The sequence below is a fragment of the Euprymna scolopes genome, chromosome 8 (assembly GCF_053919585.1).
Source record: "Euprymna scolopes isolate OS-2025 chromosome 8, ASM5391958v1, whole genome shotgun sequence".
In the NCBI taxonomy this organism is placed as follows: Eukaryota; Metazoa; Mollusca; class Cephalopoda; order Sepiida; family Sepiolidae; genus Euprymna; species Euprymna scolopes.
The window spans coordinates 8615039-8641329 of NC_136489.1; positions in this window are offsets into that span (position 1 = coordinate 8615039).

The window sequence follows — 26291 nt, forward strand, 5'->3', positions numbered from 1 at the left end:
TATTTTATATATGAGTATTATTAGTAGTAGTATTAGCAGGATAATACGATTATTATTATTATTATTATTATTATTATTATTAATATTATTAATGTAAAATTATTTAGTCTAAGACGTTCCGTGTATATTACGCCTGAAAGGAACATTAACTACCCTATATTTTAAAGATACCCATCATTTATTAAACTGTAATAGAGAAGAAGCTAATCGGCGTTACGTTCACGGGAACCATGAGCTTGGCAGATACATCGACAGCATTGCTATGGCTGCTGCGAGGAGCATGGGCTCTCTCTAACGTACGAGAATATTACTTATGCCTGAAAGCATTCTGTATTTCTACTAGGCCAACGAGCGCCCATGTTTAGAGTATTGCAGTTACATTTAGGCCGGTACATCTGCTATGAGTCTCCCCCTTATGGCTATGGTTCAAAAATGAGTTACAAGAATACAGGTTCTGTAATATTTACGTTTTTTACCCCCTCAACTAGAATCCCCCTGACAAACCCGACAAGCAATAAAATCAAACACTACGCAGTAGATACCCCCAGATGCTAGAAAGCCTCTTATTCTAACAGTTTGTTCCTTAGAACAGTTAGTATTTGGAATTAACTCAGGGTGTCTGCTTTCCCAACTGTACTTAAATTCAGAAGTTTAAGTGTAATGTAACTAAACATTTTGCTGCACATAAAAATATCTCTGTGATTATGCCCCAAGTTGTTTCTCCTTAAATAAAATGAGCACTTTGCCTTGTTTGGGGGTGAAATTGCAATATAAAACTAATAATTAAAGTTAGGAGATTAAATGAGATAGGTAGAAAGTCGGGACAACCAGTGAAATTAGTTAAAAATTCGAGGGAGCAATGGCGTGGTAACCATACTAAATGTGATAGAAACAGTCTTGCAACTTTACAAAAATAAACGCACAAATAGATTCCAACTTTACAAAGAAAGATAGTTTGGAATAAAAAAGTTGAGTAAAATATAAAAACCGAGGCCCTGTCTTACATTAGAAGAATTTTCATTACAGGTTTCTGTCAAAGCAAGACACAAGCTGGGGCATATATGTTTACCGATTGTCCGTAGGTGTTTTCGCCTTTGTCTTCTAAATAAATCTATCTATAAAGTACGACCTTTAAAACCACAATCGCATTTATGCATACACGTACGTACACTAGCACACAACCATACAGAGTCATTTTAAGATAAGAATTACTTACAATATCACACACACAAGCTTAATAAGTTAAGATCTACAGAACAAGAGAATATATATTCTTTACCAAAAACAGCCTACAAGCAGTTACATTTCTATTTACTTAATATTTTACATTTCTGTAAATATTTATAATATTTATATTTTTTCTTACACTCTTACGATCCAGTAGTCTAAATAGTCTGTATACGCCAGATGAACTAATCATTGATCTCAAATATTAATATTATATATATATATATATATATATATATATATATAGAAAGAGAGAGAGAGAGAGAGAGAGAGAGAGAGAGAGAGAGAGAGAAAGTGAGGAAGCATGGATGTGGAAATCCTTTTACCGGAATACGATGTCCACCATCTTAAAAATATACTTTTAAAAATCTAATGGATAAACATCTGAAGAAGATGGTGGGGGCAAGATATTTTTAAGGAAACATAAATTGTAAAATTGCCAACCCATTAATGAAACACCTGTAATGGAAAAAAAATCCAGGAAATAAACGAAGGTTATTAAAATGAAAACGTGACTCTTTTAATTTGAAATATATATATATATATATATATATATATATATATATATATATATATATATATATATATATATATATATATATATATATACATATATATGCAATTTGGTTTCCTGCCTGTGTGGCTGTATGTAACAGTAAAAATCTCAACTATACAACTCTGTCAATGTTTGTCTGCCAACTTCAAACTTCTTATAAATAGAATTTGGTGAACTCTCTTTTATTATGTCGAAATAAAAAAAACGCGGTAGGTGTAATTCGACTAACAGGTTATTGATATGCTTACGCTAATATATATTTATAATTTTAGCAGTGTTTTTTAAATTTTTTTTTTCATAATAAGTAAAGCAAAGCTAAAGATTTTGGTTTTAATTTTAGCTGCTGACACTAACATATCTTAATCGATACTACATTTTATCTGTAATTATTTGTATGTAATCCTTCTGGAAAATCAAATTTGTGTGTATGTTATTAAAAAATGATCCATGCTTCGATTTGATAAAAAGGTAATGATCATTTTAAGTATGCATATGCTAAAAATTATGCCACAATAAGTTTATGGGATCTCATGAAAAAACTACACAATTAAATGATCTTTAATCTAAATATCGATGAAATATGTTTTACTGAATATGCCTTTTGGAGAATTTAGATAGTTTTGTCTAGTATTAGATAAAATTGTCAATTGAACATTTTTAATTACTCATGCAATTACAATATCTTCAATTATGCGTGTATAGAGTGATTCGAAATGTAGTTATGTTGTTAATGTAGGTTTTAGTTAAATTTATTATTCTAATATTATAAAATGTAAGGATTCACCATTGAATTACATTTCTGTTCAAACAACATATTCGTAACTTCAGAAACAAATCATTGAAAAGAAGAAGAGGAGTGATTCATTTCTATTCACGAAGCGAGATAAAATACTAAGAAAATGTTATAAAATGTGATGATAGAATACAAAAAATAGTTGACTAAGAACCATTACGTATTTTTTATTGTGAATATTTCATCTGTAATACATAAATTAGTTGACATATTGTTAGAAAAAAACATAACAAAAACATTTTCGGCTCCGTTAAGTTTTTACTAGAATGTTAAAATAAAATAGGGAAATAATTTTAAAAAAAATCGATTACATATTCAGTCACAAATGAATATTAGTAGACCTCGTGTGAATTGCATGGTAGTTGAATATTTTTAAAAGAAACAATTAATAAAATTGATTAAAAAATAAAACAAATAACGACTAGTTCAAAACATTTTTATAACAAATACGTTTACTCATTGAAGCTAAAAAATCTAATTTAAAATATTTAGATTTTTTCAATGAAAATCCGGCACAATATACATTGTTGGTTTTGTTTTTGTTCAGATTAATCTATAATATAAATCTTACCTGCCTGTTTAAATGTATCTATGTATGTGTGTATGTATGCATGTTTGTTTGTATTTCTTGCAAAACATTTTGACAGGTGTGATGGATTTTAAGGAGATGGGCATCGTTTTTGAGCCCGTTCCTTCGGACAAAAAATATAGAAAAATTGACCCAAAACAATTTCTTCCCCATTAACTGGGCATTTTCTACAGGGGTGTTACTTTTTCGCCGATATTTTCGAAAGCCATTACCTAGTTTCGATTGTCTAACCTGAATTTAAAACATACGTCACTTCTAGCTTTGCGGTGGGCGCAACTGCAAACGCGTAACGTTTTTTTCACTTTCTTTTCCTCATTCGCGCTAATGGTTTGAGGCTGCCTGCTGACTCCCACGTTTTTGTAAATTATTGTTTGCTTCACATACACTGTTAGACACACTTCTACTTTTTACTACCTTCCCGTTACGGGTTCAAGCCTGCGTGCCAACATTTTTTTTTTTGCTTAACACACACCTACAAACGCCCGGGCATCGATAGGCTTGTAGGGTAGTCTATGATATAAATCTCACCTGGCTGTTTACATAACGAAAAAATGGTTAAAAACAGTAATTGCTACACACTAATGTGGACATTTTTCTACAGGGAGGGTCGCATTTTTCGCGGATATTTTCGAAAGTCATCCCATATTTTCGATTCGATTCACGGGGGCAGCGGAAAATGACAAGATCGGTACGATTTTTAAGTGCAACATCCCAACGACAATGTCGAAAAAATTGGCGAAAAACTAACTCATTCACCCTAAACTCGTTTTGTATAAGAGTTTTTTTGCCAACATTTTAGCAAGTCATCGTCACAGTTGGATTGACGTCGGCTAAGTTCAACGCTTTTGACATCGGCTAAGACCTCAGATTTTCTTTCAATTTCCTTTCCGTCCTCACTTGACGTGTTCGAGCCTGCTTGCCTATTACCACTTTTTTAAACACCTCCCTTCACTCTGGCTGCCTTCATTTGTTTTGATTCCCTCCCCACGCTACTACAGTTTTTATAATATCTCTCTCCACATTCACGAGTTCGAACCTACGTGCCTATTATCATTTTTTTTGCTCACCGCACACCTACAAACACTCGGACAACGGCGGCCACCCATGCTAGTATAGTACATCAATAATAAAGGAATAGTTGTAAATTTACGGGCACAAGCGGTTATAATAAATAAACTCCTCTAAACATGACTTCTTTAAATTATAAAATAGCCAATAATAAGTCGTAAAGAAGAAGCCATGCTTTATTTTGAATGTATCTGAAAAGGGAAATGGTTTTAATTGCTTTGAACTGAAACGGGGGAAAATTAGTGCGTTTCTTCATTTATTACTGTTTTCGCTTTTGACGTTTTTGTAACCTAGGACGTAACTTGACATTTGTAATATTAGGGAAATATTTTACTTTCACTGGACAATTATGCTAACACCGATAATGCACTTTAGTCTTATTTCGGTAATCATTATTATACCATTACTCTGCAGATTAAAGTAAATTCTCGGAAACGATGATTTGAATAAAATTGCTTAAACTGAATGCGCATACTTCCACGTAAAATACACTTGTCTATTCCTGTTATACGATATTGAGATTGGAAATAAATTTAGATTGGACATGCATATTCACACATATGCACACATACGCACATGTATGTGTGTTTGAGGGATGCGTGTATGTGTACCGGGAAAACAACCTTTCAGTAAATATATGTACACAAATAAATACAGCTACCGACCGCTGGGAGGGTAGGTTGCCATAAGTCATGCTGCGTGTAGTACGTCAGTCGAGGTTATGGCAACTGAGTTATTTTGGTAGCATTTTAGTTGTCGGATGTTTATGGTAGATCTAGTATGTAAACTCTCACAGGCCTGTTGATTGCTTTATGTCGGAATGTCGAGGTGAATCATGTGACTTACTTTTTCAGGGGCAAGTTCTTTCCTCCCACTTTCTGAATTAGGCCCTATCCCTCCATAAGAGATAGAATAAAAATCATGTGATCATATGTGATTGAGTGAGTTAGTCAGAGCGAGTTAGAGAGAAAGTACACGCATCAGGTCGGTTAACAAAGTACCACATTTTACTACGGATATTAAACTTATTATTGTTATTTTTCGATTTAACTATACGATTGGCAGGTAGCAATTGATAAATCTACGATTAACATTCGAATTTGTAATACCCTAGTGTGCCAAAAGTATTTTACAACAAGTATTTTACAATGGCTACACAGAGGCGATTCTCAAATACCTAAATGTTTCATAAGTTGCGGGTTTCACGACTAAACCATCGACTTTTCCATTCTTCAGTGTTTTAATACTATCATTAATAAAAAATAATAAAAATTATTCTACATAATACTGCAAAAAGGAATTTACGTGAAAAATATTCAGATTAGCATTATTAGCAACTTAAACATCTTTAATTTGTAACTTGGAAATGGTAATACTTTCTTCATTGTTGTTATTATCAAAGTATTTATTGGTCTTCAAAGTCTGCCACACGCACATTAAGTTACTAAAAGATAAAATATATTAGTTACAGTCGATAAACTTATTGTAAAACCAGCATAAAAAGGTAATTTCTTTAAAACTTGTGAATGTCGTGTAAAACATATTCCATACTGCTTGACAATAATTCTCTATAGAATTTGTTCGTTATGAAATAAACATATTTTGTAGAGTCACTTCCTCCCTCAATCTGCTGATTTTACTAGATAAGGACTCTGACAGACACATACACGGACTCGGAGTTTACATTCGTAATACCCTTCCCTTGTCTAGAGAAATCAACCTAGAATCGGATGATCAAGCCTTTATGTGCTTTAGACTAATTATGCAACACAATATTAGCTACTTTTATTTTCTCTACCGCTCTCCCTCGACCCAAGACTTCACCATAATAAACAAAGTCTCTGACAGCATAGACACAGTACTCTCCATCGACACTAGCGCACAAGTACATGTATTTAGTGGCTTTAATGTCCATCAAAAAAAATGGCTTGGATTCTCTACTTACACAGATGCAGCGGGCAACACTATCATAGCTTTTCTATATCTCACTCCCTATCACAAATTGTTACTTTTCCAACCGGTTTCCCTCACTAGGAAGAACCACACGAATCAATTTTAGATCCGTTTTTGACCACATTTCCTGATGATTGTATAACGAATGCCGACAGCCCACTTGGGGACGCTGATAATGCAGTGATAATGGTTGAAATCGCCCTAAACTCTAGACCCAAAACTGAAGAGTCAGTGCTCAAAAGAACGAGATATTATAAACAGGCTGACTGGAAAGCCATCAGAGATCTTATCAGAGAGGCCCCATGAGGGAATATTTTTTTCTCTTCCTGATGAACAGTGTGCAAACGAGACCACTTAATGGTTCAAAACTGCAATCGAAGCGCATGTTCCCATGCGGAAATTCTATAGCAAGTGCCAGTCACCCCAATGGTTTACTTCGACTTGCGCAACTGCCATTGCTCAAAGGCAGCATGCATATCCCAGATTTAACCGACATAAGCCCAGTTCAAACAGACAGATGTACATGGACGCTAGAAGCAACGTTAAGAAAGAAATAATGACGGCTAAGAGAGAATTTACGGACACCACAAAAAACGCATAGAAGCACAAAAACTAGGAACTCGTGACTTCATGGAAAATCTACAACAATGTAGTAAATAATGGGCAATGAATAATTCCCCCACTAGCCAACAATCACGAGGCTGTTTGCTCAGCAACCGAAAAGGCTAACATGCTTGCCAGTCGGTTTGCCTCAAACTCCACACTGGACCCTTCCAACCACCCCCTACCTGAATATCCTATGCGGACAGGCGCCACGCTACATGATCTGAAAATCACCCCTGCTGAGGTGCATTCTATCATAAAAAAAACCTTGACACTTCAAAATCATGTGGACCTGATCTTATACCAGCTGTGCAATAAAAAAGTGCTCAGCCGAAGTAGCTACAGTTCTCTCCGAACTCTACAACAAATGCCTTCATGAATCTTGCTTTCCAGGCTGTTGGAAAACTGCTTCTGTGGTACCAGTATTCAAGAATTCTGCCAAAAGAACTGACCCATTAAATTATCGCCCTATTAGCCTCCTCCCACTTTTTGCCAAAATATTTTAGACCTTAATTAACCATGCTCTAGTCCAGCACCTTACACTTCTGACTTAGCAACAATATAGATTTAGACAAGCCCGTTCTACAGCAGACATCCTAACTATGATCTCTGAACGTATATACCATTCACTGGATAAAGCGGGGGAGAGAAGAGCGGTAGCTCTAGATATATCTAAGGCTTTTAACAGGGTATGGTATGAGGGTCTCTTCAGGAAGATTACATCATACGCTATCACTGGTAGAATACTTAACATAATTAAATCCTTCTTAGATAAGAGAAAAATCCAGGTTGTCCTCGATGGTCGTACATCTAAACAATATGGTATAAATGCAGGAGGGCCCCATGGGTCTATCCTTGGACCTCTACTGTTCCTGATATTCATAAGTGACCTTCCGATAAAATTGCATCTGAGATTGGTATATACGCTGATGACACTACACTCTATAACAGGCACGCCAGGAAAACAAATGAACTTATATCTAAAGAAATGGCAGAAACACTAGAGGATGACTTCCAATCAGTAGTGGAATGGGGACACAAATGGATCGTCACGTTCCATGCCGCAAAGACTAAACTAATTTCATTCAAGAACTACAAGAAACCTTCTCCACCACGTATTGCAATGGCTAACGACTCTTTATCTGAGAGTACGTCTCTCAAGCTCCTTGGATAACGTTCACAGGAAACATGAGTTGGAACAATTACATCGAGGACATTGCCAGGGCCATGCTAGAAAACTACTAACACACGAAAGAATTCTGTACCTCTAAAGCCACCATTCGCCCATGTATGGAGCATTGCTGTCATATTTGGGCTGGTGCATCGGCTACTAGTCTCTCGCCTCTTGACAAGGTTCAAAAGAGAGTCGCCGATCTGATATGCCCTTAACTTGCATCTAAGCTTCAGACTCTACCCTATCGACGAAACGTCGCATCCCTCTGCCTGTTCTACAAGTATTTTAATGGTGAATGCTCTGATGAACTGCAAGCACTTGTGCCCCCACGTCCTGAACATCCTCGACAGACCCGACAGGCTGCAAAATCCCACCCCGACACTGTAGAGATCCCTAGATGTAAAATATATTTCTACTCCAGTAGTTTTTTCCCCAGAACTGCTAGACTTTGGAATTCCATTCCAGATCACTGCTTCCCCAACTGTACTGACATGCAGAAGTACAAGTGCACCGTGAACCAACATATTGCTGCTCTACTCCCAATATAGTGCCCCGATAGTTGTTGCTCCTGATAGTAGCCCGAGACACCAAATTGGCAACGTACCTTGTTGTTGGTGAAAATGTATTTAAAAAAATGATTCTCGCGTATACTGAGAATACTTTTACCATTGCCAATTGACGTAAATTATTAGTTGGACTGATGGGTTATATGTCATAAAATGAGTTATTTTATGAGAAATATCAAACCATATTCTAAATAATTGAATACAAGTGTATATGTTCCATTCCGGCCATTGAAACCGAAATTCTCATGAATTCCATTGTATTCCTGATAAACTGGCTCATCTGAAAACAAAGGCAGTTTTCCGAGTACACAGAAAGAGTGCCGTTACATCACATATAGACACACGGCATTCCTTGTGTGTATATATATATATATATATATATATATATATATATATATATATATATATATATATAAACTACAACATTATCACATTTCATAATTGAGCATCATATATATATATATATATATATATATATATATATATATTTCTGTAGAAATATACTTTCTCATAATATATACCACTCCTTATTTAAGAAGCTCAATTTAATTAGGGAATGATCTTTAAATATATTTTTTTTTACTTTTGTAAATTATTTAAGTGGAAGACATGTGTTAATAAATTAAGTGGGAAACATAATCTAGCAAACGATATCGTTCAGCCCCCAAAGTAAACTAAGCGTACACCTCTAAAAAATCTTCTCCAAATTAACCAAAGCGTGTGACATATTTTATTGCACTTTAACATTTACAAAGTGATAAACTTTACTGACAGCACGTTCTTTACCACACAAAATATAACCAAATCCGGAGGTGGAAACTTACGGAATACGTAATATTTGCTTTGATTAGCATATTCCAAAATGAAATAAATTACATTACCTATTACAAACGTTGAAGGATTTAAATGATTGGTAATGTAGGGTAAGCTCTACTATGAGGTAGATAAAGTACTAATATTTTAACGAAATAACAAATATTATTAAAAGAGAGCATCTATATTAACATTTAACAAATTCAAAAGCTTTTATTTAATTTTATGAACCTAAACCATTTAATCTTAGTTAACTCTCTTCGAGAGAAGTGATACATTTTTACGATTTATTTAAAAGGCAAAATGACAACACAAATATTAAATTTCATTAGATGAAGAGACAAACGGATCCTTCGCACAACTATTAAAATAAAATATGGATTTAACCCTACAGATTTCGACAGTAGTCGCCATCTTCTTACTAATCATAACACTGTCTACAACTGGTAAATAAGAATCAGCAAGCCGAAAATTCTAACAAATTGTAAGTCAAAATTACATAAATAAATACATTTATAATCTGATTGAAACTACAAACGGAGAGAATCGCTCTCATATTTTTAATACTAGTTCCATTTAACTCATCTGATTTTGAATAAACCTAAAAGTGACGATAAACATACAAAAGTTACATTTTTTTCACTAATGTAACATCCGTATTCTAGCGAACGGATCACGTTTAATTCATTTACAGATCAAAGTCTGTATCTCCCCAAAACGTATATATTTGAAGTTTAAAAAATAAATTTCACTCTCTTAAAAAAATCCCATACTTATTAGTCTGACTGTGGAAATGGTGGTTCGACATAGATTTGCTCATGTGTGTATGTGAGATAATGAACGTAGAACGCTAAAAGTCAACAGAAAATCGGTTGTATCAAATTGCCCTGTCATAATCTTATGACATGGGCGCCGGAATCTTTTAAATATATCCATAATTCATAGACATCACTTGTTCGAGAGTGATGTTGAGGAAAGCAGGTGTCGAAGTTCACATGACAAGTCGCCCTCTGTCAGCTGGTGCCGTTCACATAATATGAGAGGATTAGTTCTCTTATCAAACCGGTAGTCACCGTCATCAAAGAACAACACCAAGAAAAGAAACCATATAGGTGTAAAACAATTACAAACCCGTATAGGTTTAACTATTAATTTATCTTTTGTCATTCTAGTGTATAAAGAACAGCTCTGTTTATTATTAGGACTACATGAATATATTTCACTAATCGGCGTACATCATTCTCTTTTATGCTACATGAGAATTGATGCCTTATCATGTAGATTATTCGAAATAATTATCTCGATTTTAATAAAATTGTTAAAACGCTAATAATTATTAATGAAGTTATGAACCCAATGATTTCGGCGATCTTAGTTACAACTTCTTACCGTATAAAAAAAAAAATGGAATTTTGGATTCAAGTCAGTTCAGTGTAAAACTCCGTGTTTAAACGATCTAAACGTGACTACATTGATTCTTCGTCGACACATTTGCTATGAAGAATAAGTCTACACTCGAGATCCTTACTGTATTGATTCTTCGCATCTTTGGTTTTCTACGACCAGCTTGGTTCAAATTAATATCTCAACACTTTACAGTAATTTTCACAGTATATTTACAACTACAATCGGACGGAAATGCACCTTGTCTAACCCTGTAATATTTAAATAGAATTCGGTGTTACCTTCTACAAATGTGAGCTTGCAAGAAAAGGTATATGTATATATACATATATATATTTATATATATATATATATATATATATATATATATATGTATATATATGTGTATATATGTATATATGTATATATATGTATATATGTGTATATATGTACATATATATATACATATATATGTATATATATATATGTACATATATACATATATATACGTACATATATACATATATATATATATATATGTATCTAAATATATAAATATATATATAAACTTTTTACCAAAAAAAACCTATACACCATAGTGAAAATAATATACGAACAAACCCTAGGAATGCCTTTTCATCAACAAACGTCGTTGATCGTTGGTATATACACAATATAAACAACAAATATATTATAACGTAGGAGTAATGCTCCGAAATATACGAAATATAGGAAATATACGAGTAAAAAAAGTGTATTGGAATCTGTATATATATGTATATATATATATATATATATATATATATATATATATATATATATATATATATATATACATATATATTTATATCTATACTATCAATAGCACCCGTCGTTTACTAGGTTCAAAAACAGCCTACAGCAAATGAATGATTTATGAAAGTATGATAGGTTATGAAAAGTAAGGGTTGTAAAGAGATAGCTTCGAATTAATGTTTATCAAAAACCAAAGCAAAGTATGATGAAAGTAAACATAAAATAGATAAACCCCATAATTTATTATACCATACCTGTCACACCGAAACACTTATCACAATATGCTGCTGATCTCTATTAAAAAAAAAAAAACTCGATAAACTTTGTGACATAGTTCCATTCTATTGAGGTCAGGCGCGAACGAACACCCCATAATTTTATTATACCATATTTCTTCAAACTGAAACATAATTATCAAAGTATACTAACGCAGATAGATATGAAATGCCTTTATTAAAGTATGTGCCTATTTCCATTCTATGAAGGTCAGGCGCGAACGCAGACCCCACAATGTTATTATATCATCCTTATTTAAGTCAAAACATATTCATCAAAGTACTATTATATACATCTATATCAAAAACACTTGTGCACATATATTTCAATTTTTAATTTTTTTATTTCCAAACTTTGTGCACCAGGCGCATACGCATACCCCACAATTTTTGAACCTGGCAAAAGTGGCTTGCTATTAAAACGAGCAAGCTTATTTATTTGACCAAATATTACTCTCGGTAAAGGGCCGGCTTGCGCAAAAAAAAAAAAAATTAAGACCCATTTAAAATCTTTAAATGATATTGAAATCCGTCGGCGAAATATTCTGAAACAATCCCTCTTACAAACATTGGTACAAGGTGGATTTTCAACTAAATGTTCCAATAGTAGATTTCCAATCGCATGACAAGTGAAAACGACGTGGCTTTCAGGTTCAATTTGTCCTACGTGGAGAGAATTGAGATTATCGATGATATTTTTTTTTTATGAAGCAAAGGCTGCAAAAGTGTCATCGACCTATCTAAAATATACTGAGAACTTTAATATATTACTAAACAGGGTTGTCGCATTAAATACTCCAAACATATCCGCTAATACATGGCGCAGGGGACTTCCCATTTGAACGCATCGATCTGACTGTACATTACGATATGAAAGCTGAAGTCAATTGACTTTTTTCAGATCAACATGAGTTCAACAAATATATTTTAAAGGAAGTGTGGAGGAGGGTGATTGCTATTATAAAGTGATTACAATTATAAATGATCTCCTGTAGCGGGGCATGGGTAAATAGGCTGCAAAACCCAAATGAGCACATACAATTGTTCGCAAAACAAACATGAAAATGTGTAAATATTCAAACAACCTGAATAAATCAGTAACGCAATATTTAGTCCATAGAGCATAGATAATAGACCCTGCCCTAGGTGCATAACCCGCCATAGAAAAAATACGTCTAAGCGGGAAGACTTTTTATGTATTTAAATTCATAAATTTAGGCCTTAATAAACCAGAAAGTTTTATTTTTCATACTCCCCTTCTTAAAGTATAAAAGAAAAGTATAAAAGGCATTTCTGGATTTTTCTGTTATTTTTATAAGTGTTGTCGCACGTTTCAGCGATGTTTATGCAAACCAACTAGTCTACATCATTCCAAATAACAAGAATTTTTGACATAATCTACTCGATTAAGTATAATTACACCAGCACCTTTGTCTGATTTACATATATTAATATGTTTATTCGATTTCAATCATTAATGCTTTTGACGTGCCTGACCAAATTAAATCACCTTAATCAATAACCGAATCATAGAAAAAAAAAGAAACACAAGACAGAACGGTTGTTACATGTAAGAACTGTTATCCGGCGAGATAAAATTATGCTAAATTTGGGAAAAATAAATCCAAATGCTGAAAGTAATTGTTTACAATATATTTGAGGCAACGCAGATATACAACCTCTTAGACAACACTGCTGACTAAAAATTTGAGAGCACAAGATTAGAATAATTAAAAATAGTTTTGCCTTCACTATGATAGTCGCGCCGAAATATGAAGGGAATAAGCACATCTTATTACTTACAAAGCTTATGGGATATACGCTAACCAGATAATACTTCACAGTGGGGAAATATTTGGTGAACCGAAAGAAATCAAGGAAAGCTAAGGAAGGTTTTATGCGGAGAAGGAACGCAAACTTAGAATTAATGCAAAAATCAAGTTAGCTGATTAATTTAGTTTTATTTCATCCATTATGAAAGCCCGGCTAATTGTAAGACTAACTGAGTAATTGTAAGTCTAACTGAGAGTAAGAATTCCCTTGCTAATAGGAAGTGGAGCGACGTTTTCTTCAAGAGAGGAAAGAAGACAAAAAAGATAATTTAATCGATCTAATATCAATTTTTAAATTCGAGAAAACAATTCATTTCAGATATATGGAAATTATTGTACCAATTTCGCAGGAATTTTGTTAATGCGATATATACATATATATATATATATGTATAGATATACATATCTCGAGTTGTTAGACTGAAAATTGACATAGTAGTTTGGTAGAAAAATGTGCACACACAGACAAACACGCACAGACAATTTAAATTATATATATATATATATATTAGTGAAATTGTCTGTGTGTGTATGTGTATGTCTGTGTGTGTCTGTGTGTATGTGTGTGTGGCATAAGGAGTATTGAGATTTTGGAAAACGTCATAATCGGTTTGCGGCCAGACATTTTACTGTCAAGGTTTAAAGTTCAAGGATATGTCCTTTGAAATCCATACAAAACTTTTCCGCCAATTTGGAGTCTAAGAACCTAAATTTTTACCCCATTGGTTCTATTTGGGCTCTATTCCAGTTAAAAGTTTGATCCACCTCTAAGTAACTTACCGCTTTAATTTCATGTGTTTTGACGCAAAATTGGCGGAGGAGTATGACAGAGTTTTCAAAGGTCATATCGTTGAACTTTTACAGCTTGACAGACAAATTTCCCCAAATCTAAATACCCTTATGTTCAATATCGAGTATGTGATTGTAAATTAACAAAGTTGATAGGGAAATGTACACAGGCTCACACACATACAATGTTATATATATATATATATATATATAGATTATATTATACCCTAAATATTTTAATGATTGCAAAGTATGAACAAATGATTCGTGCGACACCATTTAAAATCGAAACCAAAACGTTTAGATCATATGATTTGAATACCTGATATTTTACAACATTTGCTTCAAGGCTAAAGATGACAACATGGACCCATATATATATATATATATATATATATATATATATATATATATATATATATATATATATATATATATATATATATGTGTGTGTGTGTGTGTGTGTGTGTGTATGTGGGTGCGTGTGTGCGCGGGTATCTATGTCTGTAGGTGTGCACTTCTATCAATCGATCTGATACATTCATTAGATACATAATACTAATGATTATGATATTTTTTCAGTTAGATATTGGTCGGTTGTAAATTCAATATGTGACATGTTATTTCGAAATCTTACGGAATTTATGTATATATATAAATATACACACACGAATATATTAGTATAAATTAATCCTGACTTGAGAAAGTTGCATGTGTAGCCGCACTGATGAACTGTGAAACAGCGAAACCATACTGTATGTTGATGACTCTCTTTCTCTCTCTTTCGCTCTCCATCTCTCTCTCTCTATCTCTCTCTCTTTATATATATATATATATATATATATGTGTGTGTGTGTGTGGGGGCAAATAAGTTTCAATTATTTATATAAAAATACAAAGGCATGCAAGTTGCTCTTGTATTAGTATACAAACGTGCTCTTATGGAAAGTTATTCACATAGAAACATTCATTTGTGATTATCAAAAAAAAAACGAGGGGAGAGCCTGTTTCATTACTATGATGATCTGTTTATCCGGTTCATTATTGAAATTTTCCTCTCTCTGTTGTTAGACTATAAGAAATAACGATTGTCATTGATGTTCGCCTCAAGCAGATATGATTCAGAGAATTCTTGGCAAATGTTCATTATAGGAGCATGGGAATTCAAGAGCACCATGTGATAGTAATGTTTCAATCATCGTAACTCTTCAATAAAAAGGGAGGAAATATTTCGCTTACGAAATATCCTCGTATTAAAAAGAGTTCTTGGCTGTGAAAATATCTAAAGACAATTCTGGAGCGCAAGTAACTTGTGTGAATTTTACAACTTGTGTATTAATAGATTACACTTTGTAGGTTAATAAAGAGAACACAGCTTCTGGAATGAACCTTGTATTTGCATATATGTTTATAAAGTCGGAAAAATTTGACATGGAAATTAATGCAGGTATCAATTGTCTAACAATTCAGAAGTTTATTTAAAAAAAAAAAACAATTTTAGAAAGTGTAAAGAGTAAGTTGGCAGTAAAGAAAATATTGTTCTGCATGATCTTTTTATGAGGTAACGTAGGGAATCATTTTACGTATATAAGATATATATATATATATATATATATATATATATATATAAGATCCCATACAGAATATACATATATATATATATATATATATATATATATATATATATATACATATATATATATACACATACACATACATATATAAATATATATACATTTATATATATACACATATATATAACTATATATATATAACTATATATATATATAACTATATATATATATATATACACATATATATACACATACACATACATATATAAATATATATACATTTATATATATATATACACATATATATAACTATATATATAATTATATATATATATATATATATATATATATATATATATATATATATATATATATATATATATATAGGTCGGCTTTTTCAACTGCACAAATAACTACTTTCAAAACGTTGAAAAATGATGTCCAAATTCATCATAAAATATATTTTTCTTTAAATTATTTTATTGTATTCAGCAATTAAACTTAAATACCAAAACAATTCGAATTTTTATTACGGTATCGGTGTCACTCTGGGTACATATCGCTGAAATAAAATTCGAATATTAACGAAAAATAACAATATAATACGTTATACTAATAAATATTTAGATTTTTTTTTATTTCGTCTTTTTAGATGTTAAACGAAAATATCCAACTTAAAAAGGAATTAAAACGTTATAACATGTGATTTCATATATACATATATATATATATAAATATATGCATATATATATATATATATATATATATATATACATGAAAGTTTTATTTGTTGGATAAATATCCGGAATCACAGGTTAAAGGTATTACCCCGTGGTCTTATATGTTTACTGTTTACGTTTTATATAAACTCTTGAATTATTTCTACACCTAATTTTCTCGTTAAATATCGCTCAAATATTTCAGTAAAATAGACTTAAATACAAAAAAGACAACGTATATAATTATGCTTATTTGTTTCCATTATTAAAAAAAAATGCGTTTGGTCATTACAACAGAATTGCTGCGTCTGTGTTCGTGTTTATGTTTTTAATACACTTTTGAATTATCTCTGCACCTAATTGTTTCGTTAAATATCGCTGAAATTTTTCATTAAAACAGACTTAAATATATAAAAATACAGCGTAAATAATTATTCTGATTTGTTCCTATTTTAAACCGATAGTGCTTATTCATTAAAAAACACTTTACGAGCCGAACTACGATTTCTCTTTAAGGTAAGTAAACAATAGTTTAACTTATTGTATTTATTTCAAATTTTATCAAATTTATTAAAAAATGTTTAGTACTTATGCACGTATGTTAGGGTGCTGAAATAATAACATTATTATGTACAATTTTTTTTTTTAATTTCGAATTCAACTTGAAAGTACGTTTATTTAAAATAGTAAGCAAACAGAAGCGTATAAGCACCGAAATTGTAAATCAAATGTATTTAATATTATTTATGTAATTTAATTTCAAAGTGTTTTTTCAGATATTTGATTCCAAATATGTCGAAAATCTGACATTTCAACTCGCAGTAAGAATGGAATAAAATTACCCAGTCTACCAACACTATTAAATAAAATGGAGACTCCAATTTACCGACAAATTATTCATCCTCACCTTTAGAATTTTGCTATCTCAAAATTAATACCAAAGGCATTTATACATATGTGAAAATCCGTTAATCCATATTTACCTTTTTTAAGTTAAATGAATATTAAATAAAAGGTGACTATACTATGTTTAAAGAAGGTAAAAAATGAAGTGAAAATCTCTCCCTTCTTCCCCAAAATTTCTCTATAAAAAAAAAAACTGGATTCACTATTTGATATTTCGTCCTGTTTTTGCAGTATGCCGGTTTTAAGTTGTAAGGACCCTCCCGTAAAATGCAATAGAGGAAATTGCCAGTAAGCACATTATTTTAACATCCCCTCTTCAACAAGTGGTAAACTATTTTCTATTTTTTTCAAATGGCTGTGTGGGATTATCTTATATTCAAACCAATTTCCATATTTTAATGCACACTAATGTTTATATACATCTATTGAGATGCATTTTAGTATAAGCAAAATCTTATTTTTCAAGTTCCAGTTTCCGACCGTAAATAAATAATAAAAGGAACACAGCCGGGTCGAAACGTACTTTTCAGCTTGTACCAGTTAATAAAATGGCTATAAAAATAAAAAAAGGACGAGAGGGTTTAATAAAAAATGTACATTAATCACCTTTAACTAAAAATTTCCAGAGTAATATTTTCTCCACCCTCTTACTCATCTTTTCAAAGTGAAGACCCAGGGAAAGAATGTTTGCAACCAAAGAGTCATCCCAAAGCGCCTCATAACTTCATCAAATTTCGTAGATGTGATTTTGAGTTGATGAGGTGGGAGGGCATATCTTCTAATCTTTAAACCAGCCATGCCAATGCTTTGCTCTTGGATTTGCAGACCATAAGCCTTCTTATACCCAATATTTTTATAAGCAATGTTCGTATTGATAAATGTAAAGTTGGCAGGCCAAAAAATATGTATAAACTAATGGCCCAGGACAACATTTATCTTTTACAATAGTGCCACCATATGAAAGAAATATCTGCCACACAGAATTCTTACAGTGGTGAAGCAGGTGCTGTTCATGCATAGCAAGTGATGGATCTTTTGAATGAATTCAACAGTAAAGACACTATCTGGGATATCCTTCTTCACAAATCTAATACCAACACAGGTTGTGAAGGTGGAATGGTTGCAATGTTTTGAAAATATTTTTTTTTAAATCTTCATACAATTCGATGCACTTTCCACCATAACTATCTACCTTTCAGGGCTCTTTTACACACATGGATTGTTCTGCAAAGGCCCTACAACATTCAGCAGGCCCCCGGATAAATTATGCTCAAAGGATTGTCATGACTTTTCTCAAATATCATTGTCCACTATTAGCAGTCATCTGAGTTCAATTCTGAAAACTGATGAAATAAATGACTTCGGTTGTGACAAAAGATTACTGTATTAATCCACAGTAGATATTTATAGAGGTAAGGTTGACTCTAGATATGCTTCGTGGAAAATAGGTCCTTTAAATAAGGCAAGATGACTAACTTTAGCCATTAGGCTCATGTTTTTTTTTTATGAATACGTGGTTCATACCCACAAAAACTCATTACAGAACTCCAGAAGTTAAGACATTTTATTGTAAATGTGCATGCCATTTGTGGGTTTGAAATTAAAAAAAAAATCTACAATCAGCAGTTGCACATTTTTATATGATCCAGCACGTCATGGAATCCAGCAGATAGCATTAAAACACATACGAGGCAACGAATTTAGTTTACTCCCTGAAAACCTTCTATATTCAACGGTCAAATCTAAGAAATTTGAAGTAAGAGTAGAAGCTTTAAAAAGAATTTTGACAGTTAGGTAAGTAAACATTTATTCATATTTCAACGACTCAATTATTTTTCCCAATTTATACAATTTAAAAAAAATATCTAATATCACCATAATTATTAAACCAGTACACATTGAAAATATTTAATATCAAATTAATTTTTATACTCTTTCAGAAGTGGGGAGTCAACAAAGAAACGGTTAGAAAGAATGCTAAATATTAATTTTAATGTGAAACAATTGATAGATTGTGCATTGGGTGGTACTTTTGAACTACCAATGACGGAAGATTTCTTTGATTCTTAACTTTGAGAATCATTAATTAATGGCAACGAGCTGGACTTGCTAGATTGCCCGCTACATTATCAAGGCTTGGAAGGGGAAGTCAGTTAACAACGGAAGCATTAAAAATAGTATCTGGTTTTGAATCAAGACATCGGCACATCACAGCCGAAATTTTGTTTCCGAAATTGAGATCGTCATTTTAGTTTGAGGCTTCTTATATGGCGCCATTTGATTCTATATATTTAAGCTCTATCAAAATAATGATTCGTATTTTTCTTATTTATTTGGTTGTTATATTTCATTTATAACAGAAAAAAACAGTTTTCAGATAGCGAAATATTACTGCTTGATTCATAATATAAAAATACAGTTTGCTAATTAAAATATACGATAACTTCAGGACTTGTCAATCACCGCACCAAAAATAACAGTTTCAGTTGCATGTAATATAGTTTCCGCTCTGAGATATCAACAGCTGATATGCTAATTTTGATATTACACAGAACCAATGAATTTTTGGCATACGTTTCATTTCTAGAGCGGTAGTTCTTAGCATAAGGGTTGACACTAATATTTACTTTATAAGATCTCTAGCTACGGAATAACTGGAAATGTCCTCTCAAGCATTCGATCCTTTGGCTCTGATAGGTCTATTAAAGTGGTCGTTAATGGGCAGAAATACCTACTTCACAGTATGAATGCTGGCATACCCCCAAAGATCAATATGTGGCTCAACTCTCTTTCTAATCTTTATCAAGGGCACCACAAACAATATTGTTCCATCATTTGTTAACAGCTATGCAGACAATACTACCATCTATGGCAACCTACAAACGCCGACAAAAACCAGAAGTGTTCTGATTCCCTCTCCCCTTACCTTAAACGTGTACTGCGCTGGGGTAAGGAATGGCTGGCCAGATATAATACATCGAAAACAAAATTTCTATCGGCTCACCACTAATGGTTATATACCCAGCTAATTGAAATAAATATATCATCCCAAATGAACATTCTTTGCCTTGATGAAGTGTCCTGTTTTGACATACGTCTGGGTCTCACAACTCACCTGAATCTGAAATAAAATACCTACATCAGATCCCTAACCACTCCATGAAGCATCTCTCCCGCCGCGATAATCTACCTGTAAAAAAAACTCAAAGAGGTAGTACTGCTCCAACATAAAGGGTGGAGCTCCAAAGCATACGCTTTCCTACCTGGACAGAAAATCTACTTAATACTTAAACCTTATCCTAGAGTTGCCGAGAGCCTTGCTAATTTGTTACCCTAATAAAAAGAAGTGGGTGCAGATTTTTAATTTTCAGATTATTTATGAGTTTTATATTCATATTATTTTTTATAAAATAAGAAGAAATCAGCTGATTTGAATACTGAAATTCTTTTGCCAGTAACACCAATATTCTAAACAAACATTGCAAAAACGAAGAATTATGCTCAAGCATTTAATTTGATTTTTTGTAGTGACACTTAATAAGTGAAGACACGGCTTTTGGTAAGTGGAATTGTTTATATTCCGATAAAAATATTAACCTACCCTAATATATATATATATATATATATATATATATATATATATATATATATATACATATATATCATTGAATTTTCACCCCAAACTGCACATTGCCCATTTGTTGTACGGGGCTACTATCAGGTGCATAAGCTTCATGGGTACTGTGTAGGGAGTTCGGCAGCAAGATGTCGGTGCACGTTACACTTGAACTTCTGCATGCCAGTACAGTTGGGGAAGCAGGGGCCAGAAAGGGAATTCCAAAGTCAAGTGGTTCTGGGGAAGAAACTACTGGAGTAAAAGGCTCTCTTACATCTAGGGATCTCTACCGTGAAGGGGTGGGGTTTTGCTGTTGGTCTGGTTTGTCGGGTATTTACGTCGAGGGAGCACAAATGCTTGTAGTTCGTCAGAAAATTCACTGTAAAAGTACTTGTAGAATAGGCAGAGGGAAGCCACATTTCGTCGATGGGACATAGGATGAAGATTATATGACCGTTCAGGACATATTATATTGGCGACTCTCTTTTGAACCTTGTCTAGGAGCGAGACACACGCAGCAGATGTGCCAGCACTAATATGAAAACAATATTCCATACATGGGCGAATGGTGGTCTTATAGATGTATAGAATACTTTCGGCCGTTAATATCTATCTGGCACGGTAGAGAGAACCCAGCTTCTTTGCAGCAGTCCTGGTAATGTTCTCAATGTAAGTGCTCCAACTCATGTTTACTTTGAACGTATGGACGATGAGTTCGAAAGGTGTAATTTCAGATAAAATGTTATTGGGCATTGCTATTGGTGGTAAGGAAGGTTTCTTGTAATTATTGCAGGAAACATGTTTAGTCTTGGCAGCAATGAATGTGTCCATCCATTTTTGTCCCCATTGCTCTAGTGTTTCTGCCATTTCTTTAGATATGTGTTTTTTTTCCTGTCGTGTCAATTATAGAGTGTGTTGTCGTCAGCAGATATGCACATCTCACATACAATTTTGTCGGGGAGGTGATTTATGAATATAAGGACTAACAGAGGGTCAAGGATATACCCATGAGGCACTCCTCATATTGTTAAGATGTACCATCGTCAAGGACAACCTGGATTTTCTCTTAATTAAGAAAGATTTAATTATGTTATCTATTCTTCCAGTGATACCGTATGATCTGATTTTCTTGAGAAAACCCTCATTCCATACCCTTTCAAAAGCCTTAGCTTTATCTAGAGCTTCGGCTCTACCCTCCCCCGCTTTGTCCCGTGAATGGTCAGTAAGAAATTTAGCATCTCTAAAGTAATAAACTAGAGCTTGGTTAAATGTTATGGCGAAAAGTGGGAGGAGGCTAATTGTGCGATCATAATATATTTATTTCTATCATTGTTTGAGTATGGACTCGTGATAATAAGACAACTCTATAATTAAATCATTTTTTAAAAATAAATATTTTTTTTGCATAATCTTTCATATAAAAAATCTTCCAGATTTATTTTTGTTTAATATCTGACACATCAATTCAATCTGGCTATGAGCATAGTGTGTTTTTATTTGTTATTGTTATTTGTGTTTGGGTGTCATCGTGGTGAACGTTCAATGGGATTTAGCAGCGTATTATAATTTTCCACAAATATTTATAAGCTAGCGTTAAACATACATCTCTGTATTTTAAATTCTTGTGTTTCTTTTAAAATGTATAAATAGTTTCCATTTGAATGTCATTTTCTTTTGTTCTTTTCACCTTGTAATATGTTGTTGAATACACAATATTTCTATTTGTTATGTTGGAAACAATGCATTGAATATGAGAAAATATTTCCTATTTAAATACCATAAAATGTCGAAGAACTCAATTACAGCCATTGATCGACTTGTATGAATATTAACTGCAGATATTTTTTTTTTAACATTCTGTATTTTCCATTCCCGAATTATTCATGTACATTTTCCCTAACAATATGTTATTTTTTAAAATATGAAACAATTATAAAATAATCTCTTTATTTCTTATTATAGGAACATTGTGTAAAAAATAATAGAACCAGTATTAAAACAGATTGATATTGTTTTTGTTAAAATATACGATCTATTTTTACATATGTATATGCAAAGCTTCATGATTTTTATAAAATTAAGTGAAACAAAATGCAAAGAATAAAAATTAGAAGGTTGCTATACAAAGCTACACCATCGTGCATATGTGCTTGCCAAAAGACCTCCGGTAAAATACTTAAATTAAAATCATAAGAGTAATTTTTAATATTTGAAAACTGCCGGAAGATGTATTCAGTTTTATGAACTTGATTTAACTTTTATGAAAATATCTAATCATATCATAGGCTATCAGCGAGATAAGATGTTTATATCGAATAAGAACGTAAACTTTACTAGACAAAAAATAAGCTGTATATGGTTATAAAGCACAGATTTTTCCTGGCACAATGTAAAGTGACGGGTTGATATAAGTGTTTTTTCTTAAAATATTCGATTTGAACTTGAAACAACAAGGTTGTAAGCCTACCTTTATAATATCCAATATTTCATCTGAGTATGAGCTGCTTTAAACACCATTCCTTACTTGCAAGAGTTCAAACCCAGTTTCGAAAGAGAGTGACTCATACGTTGTTCTCTTCCCTGTGGTTATTTTCCTACATCAGGGACACCTGGTGTTTCGTTATTTTTATGGACCATGCTCAACTCGGCACAATGCATAGTCTAATCCTGCCAAACTTTTACAAACAACACTCGACTTTCTATGATCATTATCTATATTTTTGACACTCTCTAACAATACTTAAATATATACGTAGTTACAATAAACACAGCATTTTACTAGAGCAACCCGATTAAGGCACTCTGATTGCTTTATGGCTTAATGCAACATGTTCAAGTCTAATTTAAGTAAGTATTTGCTTAGCTACGCCCCAAAATAATAAAATTATTCACAATTTACACAACTAATGTGGTCCTGGATATGACCTTATACTATATCCAGTGGTGAGACCCCAGCTTTCGGGCTTTCGGACGTGTTAAACCACCCTTTAATTGTCAATGCTCCCAGGTCCATTCTGACCCGGAGTGGTAGTACCTGTTAGGATCCACACTATGGGTTAAATAAAACCCGACTTGAAAACAACAAATATATCCTATTAAAGAAATGTCTTCAAAATCTTTGGATTCGGCATTAATTAACCTGAAAAGGGTTGATATGCCGTAAAACAAACAAAAAAAAACAATTAACCATCCAACCAACACAACTAATGATAACAACACTGCCGTTCCGTTGATCACTGTCCACGCTTGAACACTTATCTTCGAGTGGCTTACCGGCCTTCATAAGAAATAAATTCTTATTTAAAATATCCGTCCTATAAGCCGCTTAGACATCATATCAGCTGTCTTATACTGTTTTGTATTTAAGCCCTCGAATCGGATTTACATTATTTTACAAAAACTGTATTATTAAATATCTAGATAGTTTACCATCATCATTAAATGTTCCCATCAAGTCAGCAAAGTATTCATAGGTTTTACTTTCTTTTAATTTTATTCCTGGATATTAATTTCTTTTTATTTAGGACTATTCGTGTCATATTTTATAGTTGTTGTTTTTCATCTTTTATTGGTTTGTTTAAAATGAAATAAAAATATATATATATATATATAATGCTCATTTCAAAACGAATTCCAATTAAGGAATAATGTATATTTATTCCTGGATATTTAAAACTCTGGACAAATTTTTCCATCCATAAATGATATACTAACATAATTTCATGTGAGTGATAGCAGTATACAAGATATTGCTACGGATTATAATGCTAACGATAAGGTGTAACTTGAATATTTTATATTACATACATGATAAACACTACTTGGAGACGAAACATTTGCATGGGAAACAGATAATGACGAGTAAAAAGTCATTGCATCAATTGCGCTCGAAACATAATCATTTATTTCGAATGTGTCCCTATAAAATAAAGAAAAACACGTACTGTTAAATTCTTATATGAAGCCTTTGAGACTGAGATAAAGCTTTTCAAATATATTCAGGCATAATCACGTTGACACAACGATTCTCGCCAGATCCCCAATCAGTGCAAGATTGCTGACCATTTGGGAAGGCGAGGCGCTGTATGTGCCACGAGGTTAAATACCAGATTAAGAAACTAGCACGGTCAATCTGTCTCTCTAGGGTAGATAGAACTCTCTTAAGCCGTGGCTAGAGACCTTGTCTAGGTATGGCGCCACGATAAAAAATACGCTTTATATCTCTGGAGAACACTCGAGTATTCAGCTACGGACAAGATTAGCATGGCACTTCACAATCGGGTGACGAGTTCAATCAAGGCTGCAGCCAACCTGGATGGATGGATGAGCGTAAGGTGTAAACTTTAGTCAAAATTGATTGCTCTTTCTTATATCTGATTAATTAGATTATCGACAATTAATACTTTAGCAAGCAAACTCCGATCCCGCATTTTTCTTAACTCTACCATCTGATGAGAAGGAAAGTATTTCCTCGAAACTCCGCGGATAAAGGACTATCCATTTATTTATTTTTTTTAAACTTAAATATGTTTTTAACTTTTTAAAAAAAGTTTTTTCTGACATGTTATATAAACTACTTGTTTTTATTACACGCCCTATCTCCTATTTGATTTTATCGAGTTTTTACAACTGGTTGAGATTACTTTTTAAATATTAATTCTTTTATATTCATAATTTACTTTAGTTTTTCCATCTTGGATACTTTTGGTAAACTTAACTGTAAATCTTATATATATATATATATATATATATATATATATATATATATATATATATATATATATATATATATATATAAGAGTGTAGCCATCAACAATTGTTTTTTTAGCCTATTATCCTATTTTTATTGTAAAATATTTTTATAACGCGTTTCAAGCTTAGGCCCGCTCTCTTCAGATATTTTCGTAAAAAAAGTTTGTTTTTTTTTAAGTGGGAGTTTTAAATGTAATTTTTACATCTGGGTCTACTAACTGTGTTTTTCAGAGTGACGTGGTCTCAGAGATTATGCCCCCAACAGTAAGTGTTGGTAGTGTCCAGTCAGAGTTAAGTTGAAAAAGGGG